Consider the following 13,165-nt stretch of genomic DNA (forward strand, 5'->3'; position numbering starts at 1 on the left):
AGCCAAGGTTAATAGCCCACTCATATACGGATGAGAAAATCATTTGATCACCTCAGTTTAGCGTTGCCTTATTAAACTTAATTAATAGGGGGGAGAGAGGTTGGAGACCTTACTGTTGAAAGGGCAAGCCCTTCACATCCTCCAACCCTAAAAATAAAAAAGGAAATTGGCCTTGTACCACGGAGCCAGTCTTACCCCTAATCCGTGTTTTCCCACCTGTCATCCAAAATGCAGAGAAATATCAACTCAGTGTTATTCTTAATAGAGTACAGTTCAATTTTGTTTAGCCAGAGTTCCAACGCCCTACTTAAAAATTCAACTAGGAAGTTACCTGTTCATCACTAATTAGCATTATAAGTCAGAGCCTACAGTTCAAGGCCTTTCTATTGTTTACTAGGATAGAAAAGACAGTCTTAGCCAGATACAGTTTACCATTAGAAAGTTTAGCGAATCCCATGGAAACAGGTTTTTTCTTTAGCCCTAAGAATTCAGGCAGAACTATTGAGCATAGATAATTTTTCCCCCCAGGACAGCCTTTTCTTTTTTTATTTTTATTTTTGTTTACAAAAGGGAGGAGATGTAGCCTCCCCCTCACACAGCCTGGAACCTGTTTGCTCAGGGGTGGAGCTCCCTGCTCTTTCGTCCTGCCATGCCTACTGCTGGACCATGCCGCTTTGCCGCTTGGAGCCACACATGTGCCCACCCTGTTACTTGATCCCGAGATTGTTTGGCAGGAAATCGGGTTCACTCCCCTTCCTTTATACCTGGATGTCAGTACTAGTAAAATGGGGCTTTGAACAGGATGAGCTTGTCTTGGCCTCGTTTCTTCTTCCTCCCCATCTAGCTTTCTCTCTTTTCATCTCGGTGCTGCCATCTTAGTGGAACTGTTCACGTTGTGGGCTGCTGGCCGGCCCCCAACATACATATATATGTATATATATATATATATATATATATATATATATATATATATATATATATGTGACCCCAATAACTCCACCAGAGAACTCCTAAACTTGTTAAACAGCTTCAGTGCAGTATCTGGATATAAAATTTACTCAAACAAATAAATGTCCTTTCTCTACACAAAGGATAAGCAGGCTGAGAAAGAAATTAGGGAAACAACACCCTTCACAATAGTCACAAATAATATAAAATACCTCGGTGTGGTGGTAACTAAGGAAGTAAAAGATTTGTATGAAAGAACTTTAAGTCTCTAAAGAAAGATATTGAAGAATATCACAGAAGATGGAAAGATCTCCCATGTTCATGGATTTGCAAGATAAATATAGTCAAAATGGCTATCCTGCTGAAAGCAGTCTGCAGATTCATTTCAATCCCCATCAAAATTCACTGAGTTATGAAGGGCAATTTGCAAATTCATCTGGGAAAATCAAAAGCCTAGGAGAGCAAAAATTATTTATACAATAAAAGAATTCTGGTGTTATCACCATTCCTGACATAAAGCTGTACTGCAGAACAATTTTGATTAAAAACTTCATGGTAATGGTACAGTGACAGACAGGAAGAGCAATTGTATAGTATTGAAAATCCAGAAATGAACCCACACACCTACAGTTACTTCATCTTTGACAAGGGAGCTAAAACCATCCAGTGGGAAAAAAGAAAAGATAGCGTTTTCAACAAATGGTGCTGGCACAACTGGCAGTTATCATGTAGAAGAATACAAATTGATCCATTCTTATCTCCTTGTACAAAGCTCAAGTCTAAGTGGATCAAAAACTTCCACATAAAAACAGAGTCACTGAAATTAATAGAGTGGAGAGTAGGGAAGAGCATCGATGATATGGACATAGGGGAAAAATTCCTGAACAGATCAGTAATGGCTTGTGCTATAAGAATAAGAATTGAAAAATGGGAAGTCATAAAATTGCAAAGCTTATATAAGGCAAAAGACACTATCAACAAGACAAAAAAGGCCACCAACGGATTAAAAAAAGATTTTTACAAATCCTACATCTGATAAGGGACTAACATCTAATTTATACAAAGAGCACAAGAAGCTGGACCCCAGAAAACCAAATAACCCCATTAAAATTGGGGTACAGAGCTAAACATAGAATTCCCAACTATGGAATACTGAATGCCTGAAAACCACCTGAAAAATGTTGAACATCCTTAATCATCAGGAAAATTCAAATCAAAACAACTTTGAGATTCCACCTCATACCAGTCAGAATAGGTAAGATCAAAAATTTAGGTGACAGCAGATGCTGGCGAGGATGTGGAGAAAGAGGAAAACTCCTCATTGCTGGTGGGACTGCAAGCTTGTACAACCACTCTGGAAGTCAGTCTGGTGGTTCCTCAGAAAATTGGACATAGTAGTACTGGAAGATATAACAATGCATTTCCTGAGCATATATTCAGAAGATCTTCCAACTGGTAATAAGAGCACATGTTCCACTATGTTCATAGCAGTCTTATTTCTTATAGCCGGAAGCTTGAAAGAACCTAGATGTCCCTCAACAGAGGAATGGATACAGAAAATGTGGTACATTTACACAATGGAGTAGTACACAGCTATTAAAAACAATGAATTTATGAAATTCTTGGTCAAATGGATGTATCTGGAGGATATCATCCGTAGTGAGGTAACCCAATAACACAAGACGTCATTAGATATGCACTCACTGATAAGTGGATATTAGACCAGAAACTTAGAATACCCAAGATACAATTTGCAAAACACAAGAAAACCAAGAAGAGTGAAGACCAACGTGTGGATACCTAATTCCTCCTTAGAATAGGGAACAAAATATCCATGAAAGGAGTTACAGAGACAAAATTTGGAGCTGAGACAAAAGGATGGACTATCCAGAGACTTGCACCCCCAGGGATCCATCCCATAATCAGCCACCAAACCCAGAAACTATTGCATACGCCAGCAAGATTTTGCTGATGGGATCCTCATATAGCTGTATTTGTGCCTGGCAAATACAGAAGTGGATGCTCACAGTCATCTATAGTACGGAACACAGGGCCCCCAATGGAGAAGCTAGAGAAAGCACCCAAGGAGCTGAAGGGGTCTGCAACCTTATAGGTGGAACAACAATATGAACTATCCAATATCCCTGAGCTTGTGTCTCTAGCTGCATATGTAGCAGAAGATGGCCTAGTTGGGCATCATTGGGAAGAGAGGCCCCTTGTTATGGCAAACTTTATATGCCCCAGTACAGGGAAAGACCAGGGCCAAGAAGTGAGAGTGGGTAGGTAGGGGAGCAAGGGCGGGGTAGGTTATAGGGAAATTTTGGGATAACATTTGAAATGTAAATAAAGAAAATATCTAATAAAGATGTAAACTAGATTTTGCAGCCTAAAGAGTGTTAGCATCAAATCGGATTAGAAAAACGCATCCTACTATATACCCATGTAATTATGGGGCAAAATAAATGGGATTCATAAGTTGTACCTCTTGAGGAAAATATACAGAAATAAAGTTAGATTTGATGGAGTTTTGTCCTCCATACAAAGTGTCTTATGATGGAAAAATCATCATGTGGGAAAATATGGAAGAACGAGGTATTTGAACCCTAAAACTCCTCTTTCTTAGAAAAGTTCACTTGTGAATTTCTAAGCTTGTATCTTATGATGTGGAAACAAAAGAAAGAAACAAGATAAGACATAGCAATATATTCCATAGAGATATATAATCATATTATTAATGAAAATTGCTTATTACAAGTATAGCACTATGGGTGTGAAATTTTTGCCATAAATCTAATGTCAATTTAAATTCTGTCTTTTAATAGTTGGTCATACACTCACAGGTAGACAAATAACTAACCCAACAGACTTGATTTGGAGCTTTTCATCCTTTCTAGTAACACTGAAATGTCATGAATTGCCAGGCTAAAAATGGTATTTCATGCCTTTGGAAAAAAAAAATAAGTTAAAAGGTAGGTTATAGAGAAAATGTTGGCAAAATTTATTTCTGTTTCGTCACAGTTTATCTCTGATGACTAAACTTATAATCCCACTGTAATTCTGTTATTTAATAGATTACCAATGATAAATTAAACTTATAACCAAGGTGGAGATAACTCCTATTTGGGGACAGAAATAATATGCTCTATATTTTGGAACAGCATGAACCAATCTCTGCTTGCTGAGCTTGTTATAAATAAAGAAACACTCTGACTGGCAGTCAGTCAACGCTGTAAGATTCCTTCTACCACCATGCCAGACTCAATTCTCCATGGCCACTTCTATTCCTCCGTGCTAATATTTGTCAACTTCTGGTGTTAGCCTCTAGCAGAAGTCCTTTCTTTTTCTAAATAGTAATTATCCTGGAACTACCTAGATTGACATAAGCATAAGTCCAACCACATCCATTAACTTTCTTAATAGCTATCAAAGACTACCTAAGAGACATGATGTTAAGAATTTCTGGCCAATGATAACTCCCACGTGGAGATAAGAAGCTGTCCTGGTATTTGCTCAATTGAATGTCCTCTTATGGTATGTCTGAAGACACTGACAGTGTATTCACATTCATAAAATAAATAAATAAAACTTTAAAAAAAGGAAAAAAAAACAATAGTATATCTAACAATGCCCTTAACACTATTGTTAAAATTATTCATTTTTTTTAATCATTCACGGTGGATCGTAAAACATAATAGAAGTGATAGCCTGACATTTGTGGTGCAGGTCTTAATTCCAGCACTGAGGAGGCAGAGGCAGGAAGACCTCTGTTGCTGCTGGCCATTGGCTTACATGTTTGGGATCTAGTCTGGAAAGGCATCTTGTAATCTGGAAGAGAAGGGAAGTGGGGCTAGGTGGCATGATAAAGATGGAACCAAGACAGCCATCTGCTCAAGGATCGATTTTACTATTCCTGACACTGGATTATGAAGCAGGGGAAGGGGCCCATTCCTGCAAAATCATCCTGGGAGTCCAGTTGCAGGTGACCACATGTTTGGCTCTGGAACAGCAAGTCAGCAGGCTCCAGCAGTGGGAGTGGCAGAACAATAGGGCAGCAGGCTCCACCCCAATGCTCTCTTCTTGCTAACAGTGAAACCTGAGCTGAGGGGGGAAGGTTACAGACCTCTGAATTGAAGGCCAGCTTGTCTACAGTTCATGTTCCAGGACAACTAGAGCTACACAAAGAAATCCTAACTCAAAGAAAAATGGAGGTGAAGGGGGAGGAGGAGAAGGTGGAGGAGGAGGAAGAGGAGGAGGAGGAGGAGGAGAAGGAAAAGAAGAAGGAAAGAAGAAGAAGAAGTAGTAGTAGTAGAAGAAGAAGAAGAAGAAGAAGAAGAAGAAGAAGAAGAAGAAGAAGAAGAATTTCTAGATTTTCATTTGCTATTGTTATATTGCTTTATTTCACTGTGATATGAGTAGATAGAAGAGATAGTCTTGAACTTTTTGTATTTGTTAAGAAATTATTTATAGCATACATTGTAGTATAGAAAAACACTCAATCAGTTACTGAGCGTAAGTCATCAATAGTTTTTGCTTTCAATATTCTTTATTTTAATGTGTATGGATATTCTGCATACATTGCTGTCTGTGAACAACCCATGTGTAGTGACCACAGAGGCCAGGAGAGTGTATTGGATTCCATTGGAATTTGAATTACAGATCATGGTTAGTTGCCATGTGGGTATTGGGAACTGAACCCAGGTCCTCTAGAAGACAATAGCACTGAGTAATCTCTTCAGCCCATTTGCAATAATCTGGATATCCTTTGCAATTTAACCCTTCACTTTTGTTGAAACTTTTAAAAATCTAGGTGACTGATCATCTGATGACAATGAGGTATTAAAGTCAACAATATTAAGTCTTCTCTGTGTATTAATTATATGTTAATGTCTAGCTATGTTTATTTTACAAAATCAAGCACACTGATTGGTAAATATATACTTATTACTTCAAATTCTTTAACAGAAAATTCCTATTATTAATATGTTGTAGCATGATTTATCTAATCCAATCTTTGTTATTGTTGGTTTTCTTAAATTTGTATTATTTAAATGCATTTTATACATCAAAACTAATAATATTTCTGGGCCAGTCTATTTGGAACTCTGTAGGGTTCTTGTATGTTCATGGACATCTCTTTCTTTAGGTTGGGGAAGTTTTCTCCTATACTTTTGTTGAAGATATCTACTGGCCCTTTAAATTGGAATCTTTGCTCTCTTCTATACATACTATCCTTAGGTTTTGTCTTGATACTGTGTCCTGGATTTCCTGGATGTTTTGGGTTAGGAGCTTTTTGCTTTGTGCATTTCCTTTGACTGTTGTGACAATGTTTTCTATGGTATATTCTGGGCATGAGATTCTCTCTTCTATCTCTTTTTTTCTATATGTGATACTTGCATCTATGACTCCTGATTTGTTTCCTAGGTTTTCTATCTCCAGGGTTGGGTCCCTTTGTGATTTCTTTATTGCTTCCATTATTAGATCTTGGATGGTTTTGTTCATTTTCTTTGCCTCTTTGATTGTGATTTCGTGTAGTTCTTTAAGGGATTTTTGTGTTTCCTCTTGAAAGGCTTCTAGCTGTTTACCTGTGTTCTTCTGTATTTTTAAGGGAGTCATTTATGTACTTCTTAGTCTCCTCTATCATCATCATCATAAGAAGTGATCTTTAGATCTGAATCTTGCTTTTCCTGTGTGATGGTGTATTCAGGACTTGCTATGGTGGGAGAATTGGGTGCTGATGATATCAAGTAACCTTGTTTTCTGTTTCTTAAGTTCTTTCTCTTGCCCCTCCTTACCTGATTATCTCTAGTGCTACCTGAACTCACTATATCTGACTGTAGCCTTCTTGTGATCTCGGTTGTGTCAGAACCCCTCAGAGTTCAGATGTTTGGTCTGTGATTCTGTGATTCTGTGATTCTGTGACTGTGAGTCTGTGATTCTGTGATTTGGAGATTCTGGGATTCTGGGATTCTGGGATTTTGTGATTCTTAGATTCTGGGATCATGTAATTCTGGGTTTGTCACAGCTCCTGTGTATCAAGCTGCCTTTGAGACCCTGAGATCCTGGTGTGACTAAGCTCCTGGGATACTGTGATCCTGTGATCCTCATATCCTGAGCATTTTATAGCACCTGGGAGTGGAGCTTCCTCTTGGTGTTGTGGGACTGGCTATGAAGTTAGACCCCAAGGACTAGTCATGTCAACTGTACCCACTGGAAGACTATCTAATCCAATCTTAGATAAAATGTGCTTTATCAGATTAAGTCTAACAGCTCATGGTTAGTTTTCATCATCCATGTGCTTTGTCTATTGCCTTACATCTTTTCTTTTCGATTTCTTTGACTGTGACCTTATCTCTTGAAGAGAAAAATGAGTTGAAACCTTGCTTTCAACTCAAGAAATTGGCCTTTGTCTTATTACTAGAGAGCCCAGACAATTAGCAGATGGGAACTATTTGTTGATTCTGGTAATTTTGTTGGTGGTTTATGTTTGGTTGGTTGGTTGGTTCACTTCTTTCTCCTTTTTTTTCTTTTTTTTTTTTAGTTTCTATGAATGCAAGCTTTATTATTAATGTACCTTCCATAGACATAAATCTCAACGGCCCCCTGCCCCAACAAGTTGAAAAGTCAGAAATCCTGTGACATACCGTTTCTACTTTGGTACCCAGAAGAAAGTGTGAGACTCTTCAAGGCTTTCAAAACTTCTGGGAGTCCAAGGACATTCTGAAAGGTTTCCTTGGGGTTTAGCCTGGTGGTCTCTCTTGATGGACATTGGCAACCACACATTTTTCCAATTCTTGTGGGCCTTAGACAACCACTTGAGCCTCATTTCATGCCTCCTCTTGAAGAAACAAATGTATTCTTTTGCCAGTTTGGATGCATCAGCCAAGGCCTCGAGAGTCTCCTCCTTAGGGTTGGGGTCTGCCTTGAAGTGCTTTCTTAAGCTCCCAATACTCCTCACAGGTGAACCCAGAGCTTCTATCCATGCAGGATAAATGCGGAGTTGTCTCCATCCCAGCTGCTTCCATCATGGTTGTAACTCTTGTGAGTTCTGTTCAGAACATTTCTGTATTAGTCGGGGTTTTCGAGAGTCACACAACTTATGGGTAGTATCTATATAGTATGGGAATTTGTTGATGATTTACAGTCTATAGTCCAACTCCCAACAATGGTCGGCAGCAGCTGTGAATGGAAGTCCAAGGATCTAGCAGTTGCTCAGTCCCACGAGCCAAGCAGGTGAAGAAGAGAGAGTCAATCTTCCTTTATTTCAATGTTGTTATGTAGGTATCCAGTAGATGTGACCCAGATTAAAGGCATGTGCCGCCACGCCCTTAATCCAAGATGACCTTGAATTTAGAGATCTCCCTGGCTTAATCTTCTGGAATTCATAGCCACTAAGCCTTAACAACTCCATGCCAAGATCCAGGTCAGAAACTTGTATCTCCCAGCCTCCACATTAGGATCATAGGCGAGCTTTCCAATTCTAGATCAAAGTTCATTCCAGATAGAGTCAAGTTGAAAACCAGGAATAGCGACTACAATTTCTTTTTTTTTTTTCTTTTTTTCTTTCTTTTTTTTTTTTTTTTTTAGAATTAACTGCGCTACCAAGCTTGGTGTCTTTTGCCAGAAGCAGTTAACACCACAAGAGTGATTGATGCTCAAAGAAACCTCTATATGGAAGGTGAGAATCCCAATTCCCCTTTTCTTTTTTTTTTTAATTAGGTATTTTCCTCAATTACATTTCCAATGCTATCCAAAAAGACCCCAATACACTCCCCCCAGCCCCCACCCACCCACCCCCACCCCTTGGCCCTGGCATTCCCCTGTACTGGGGCATGTAAAGTTAGCAAGTCCAATGGGCCTCTTTCCAGTGATGGCCGACTAGGCCATCTTTTGATACAAATGCAGCTAGAGTCAAGAGCTCTGGGGTACTGGTTAGTTCATAATAATGTTCCACCTATGGGGTTGCAGTTCCCTTTAGCTCCTTGGGTATTTTTTCTAGCTCCTCCATTCAGGGCCCTGTGATTCATCCAATAGCTGACTGTGAGCATCCACTTCTGTGTTTGCTAGGCCCCGGCATTGTCTCACAAGAGACAGCTATATCTGGGTCCTTTCAGCAAAATCTTGCTAGTGTATGCAATGATGTCAGCGTTTGGAAGCTGATTATGGGATGGATCCCTGGGTATGGCAGTCTTTAGATGGTCTATCCTTTCTTCACAGCTCCAAACTTTATGTCTGTAACTCTTTCCATGGGTGTTTTGTTCCCAATTCCAAGAAGGGGCACAGTGTCCACACTTTGGTCTTCGTTCTTCTTGAGTTTCATGCGTTTAACAAATTGTATCTTATATCTTGGGTATCCTAAGTTTTTGGGCTAATATCCACTTATCAGTGAGTACATATTGTGTGAGTTCATTTGTGAATATGTTACCTCACTCAGGATGATGCCCTCCAGATCCATCCATTTGCCTAGGAATTTTATAAATTCATTCCTTTTAATAGCTGAGTAGTACTCCATTGTGTAAATGTACCACATTTTCTGTATCCATTCCTCTGTTGAGGGGCATCTGGGTTCTTTCCAGTTTCTGGCTATTATAAATAAGGCTGCTATGAACATAGTGGAACATGTGTCCTTCTTACCGGTTAGAACATCTTCTGGATATATGCCCAGGAGAGGTATTGCTGGATCCTCTGGTAGTATTATGTCCAATTTTCTGAGGAACCGCCAAACTGATTTCCAGAGTGGTTGTACCAGCTTGCAATCCCACCAACAATGAAGGAGTGTTACTCTTTCTCCACATCCTCACCAGCATCTGCTGTCACCTGAATTTTTGATCTTAGCCATTCTGACTGGTGTGAGGTGGAATCTCAGGGTTGTTTTGAGTTCCATTTCCCTGATGATTAAGGATGTTGAACATTTTTTCAGGTGCTTCTCTGCCATTCGGTATTCCTCGGGTGAGAATTCTTTGTTCAGTTCTGAGCCCCATTTTTTAACGGGGTTATTTGATTTTCTGGAGTCCACCTTCTTGAGATCCTTATATATATATTGGATATTAGTCCCCTATCTGATTTAGGATAGGTAAAGATCCTTTCCCAATCTGTTGGTGATCTTTTTGTCTTATTGACGGTGTCTTTTGCCTTGCAGAAGCTTTGCAACTTTATGAGGTCCCATTTATCGATTCTCGATCTTACAGTGCAAGCCTTTGCTGTTCTATTCAGGAATTTTCCCCCTGTACCCATATCTTCGAGGCTTTTCCCTACTTTCTCCTCTATAAATTTCAGTGTCTCTGGTTTTATGTGGAGTTCCTTAATCCACTTAGATTTGACCTTGGTACAAGGAGATAGGAATGGATCAATTCGCATTCTTCTACATGATAACCGCCAGTTGTGCCAGCACCATTTGTTGAAAATGCTGTCTTTTTTCCACTGGATGGTTTTTGCTCCCTTGTCAAAGATCAAGTGACCATAGGTATGTGGGTTGATCTCAGGGTCTTCAATTCTGTTCCATTGGTCTACTTGTCTGTCATTATACCACTACCATGCAGTTTTTATCACAATTGCTCTGTAGTAAAGCTTTAGGTCAGGCATGGTGATTACACCAGAGGTTCTTTTATCCTTGAAAAGATTTTTTGCTATCCTAGGTTTTTTGTTGTTCCAGATGAATTTGCAGATTGCCCTTTCTAGTTCGTTGAAGAATTGAGTTGGAATTTTGATGGGGATTGCATTGAATCTGTGGATTGCTTTTGGTAAGATAGCCATTTTTACAATGTTGATCCTGCCAATCCATGAGCATGGAGGTCTTTCCATCTTCTGAGATCTTCTTTAATTTCTTTCTTCAGGGACTTGAAATTCTTGTCATACAGATCTTTCACTTCCTTAGTTAGAGTCACACCAAGGTATTTTATATTATTTGTGACTATTGAGAAGGGTGTTGTTTCCCTAATTTCCTTCTCTGCCTGTTTATCCTTTGTGTACAGAAAGGCCATTGACTTGCTTGAGTTAATTTTATATCCAGCTACTTCACCGAAGCTATTTATCAGGAGTTCTCTGGTGGAATTTTTAGGGTCACTTATGTATACTATCATATCGTCTGCAAAAAGCGATATTTTGACTTCTTCTTTTCCGATTTGTATCCCCTTGATCTCCTTTTGTTGTCTAATTGCTCTGGCTAGGACTTCAAGTACAATGTTGAATAGGTAGGGAGAGAGTGGGCAGCCTTGTCTAGTCCCTGATTTTAGTGGGATTTCTTCCAGCTTCTCATCATTTACTTTGATGTTGGCTACTGGTTTGCTGTATATTGCTTTTATCATGGTTAGGTATGGGCCTTGAATTCCTGATCTTTCCAAGACTTTTATCATGAATGGGTGTTGGATTTTGCCAGTTCTGGTGGTGCAGGCCGCTAGGATTTGCTGAAAGAGGCAGAGGCAGGAGGATCTGGAGTTCGAGGACAGCCTGGTCTTTTTTTTCTTTACTAGGACTTGGTGTGGAGTTGGACATGATTGCCTTCTTCCTGATTTTCTCTTATTCTTGTATCCTTCTTTCTCACACACTCTTGATTGAGAATACCTTTCTTGCAAAGTGGGAGTTTCTCATGCCTTTATTCCAGCACTAGGAAGGCAGAGGCAGGCAGTTTAAGGCCAGTCATGTTTAGAAAGCAAATTATTGGACAGCCAGGTTTACACAGAGAATCCCTGTCTCAAAAACACAGAATTCCTTCTTTCAAACAGAGCATATGCATGCATGGCTGTAATCCTAGAATTTGGGATTTGAAAGAGAATTATACATTCAAGTCCATCCTAAACCTGAACTGCAATAGAAAAGGCCTCATAACATCAACTATTGAAGGCTGTTGAGATGGCTTATCAGGGAAAGTTACTTTTGTCCAAGTTTGACATGCTGAGTTTAATACTCAAGACCCAAAAGTTGCAAGGAGAGAGCTGGCTCCCATAGTTCTCTGACACTCACATAAACACTATAGGCACATGTGCAACCCTGTCTCTGTAAACTTGATAAATAAAATGAATATGTGTGTAGAGTCTTCTATCTGCTGGGATGATGGACATGAGGTGCCTTATTGTGTACCTATGCCAACATGCTTTTGTTTCCCTGTGAAGTTTAAAAGGTAAAACTGCTTCTCATGTATTCTTGGTTAACAGTTATGTCCATTCAATGGTAGGCATATGTCATTTCAGTCTTACTTGGATTTTCTCCGGTTTTCGGAGCACTTTGATAAAGTTCTGAGAGGCTACCCATTCTCAGTGAATTGGTATTTGGCACCAGTGGCTTTTACCACTTATTTTTTTCTTTGTAATTTCTACATTTAGATGATGTTGTGTCACAGATATTCTTTTCTTGGCAGTTAACGTTCTTAAAACCTGTGATTGAATGTCCACTTTGTTCTTACCTCTCTGAAATCATAGTCTACCATTCAATTGAATGACTCTTCTAGTCCTTTAAATTTATATTTTTCTAACTTGTTTGGGTATTTAATAATACTACATACATGAATATTTTGTCTGAATATGTGTGTGCACCTTGTGCCCTGCGTTTTGGATGATGGTAGACCACAGTGTGTTGGGTGCTGGAAAGTGAACATAAGTCCTCTGCAAGAAGAGCAAGTTATCTTAACTGTTGAGCCATCTCTCAAGCCCACCCCCTAGGTTTTATTTCATGTTTTGTTTTTATTCATTGAATTCATAAGTTTGACCTGTTGTCATGTCCCACGGTACTTAAACATTAAACGTTAAAATGCTTGTTTTTGCTTTAGGTGTTTTTTGTTTTGTTTTGTTTTGTTTTGTTTTGTTTTTTTATGGTTGGATTTTGGTTTTTAAGACAGCATCTTACTATGCAATGCTGCCTGGTCTGGAACTTATCTAGAGGCCAGGCTAGCACATATTTCACTAAGACTTACTCGCCTCTATCTCCCAAGATATGGGATTAGTGACTTATGCAAACACACATGGTCACTGTTCCATTTAATTTTTTAAAGATTTATGAATTTAATATATATGAGTACACAATTGCTCTCTTCAGGCACATAAGAAGAAGGCATCAGGGAAATGCAAATCAAAGCAAGCTTGAGATTCCACCTCTCACCAGTCAGAATGGCTAAGATGAAAAATTCAGTTGACAGCAGATGCTGGCAAGGATGTGGAGAAAGAGGAACACTCCTCTATTGTTGTTGGGATTGCAAGCTTGTACAACCACTCTGGAAATCAGTCTTTTG

This window comes from Mus caroli, unplaced genomic scaffold (assembly GCF_978045245.1).
Source record: "Mus caroli unplaced genomic scaffold, Mus_caroli_1 scaffold_8, whole genome shotgun sequence".
NCBI lineage: Eukaryota > Metazoa > Chordata > Mammalia > Rodentia > Muridae > Mus > Mus caroli.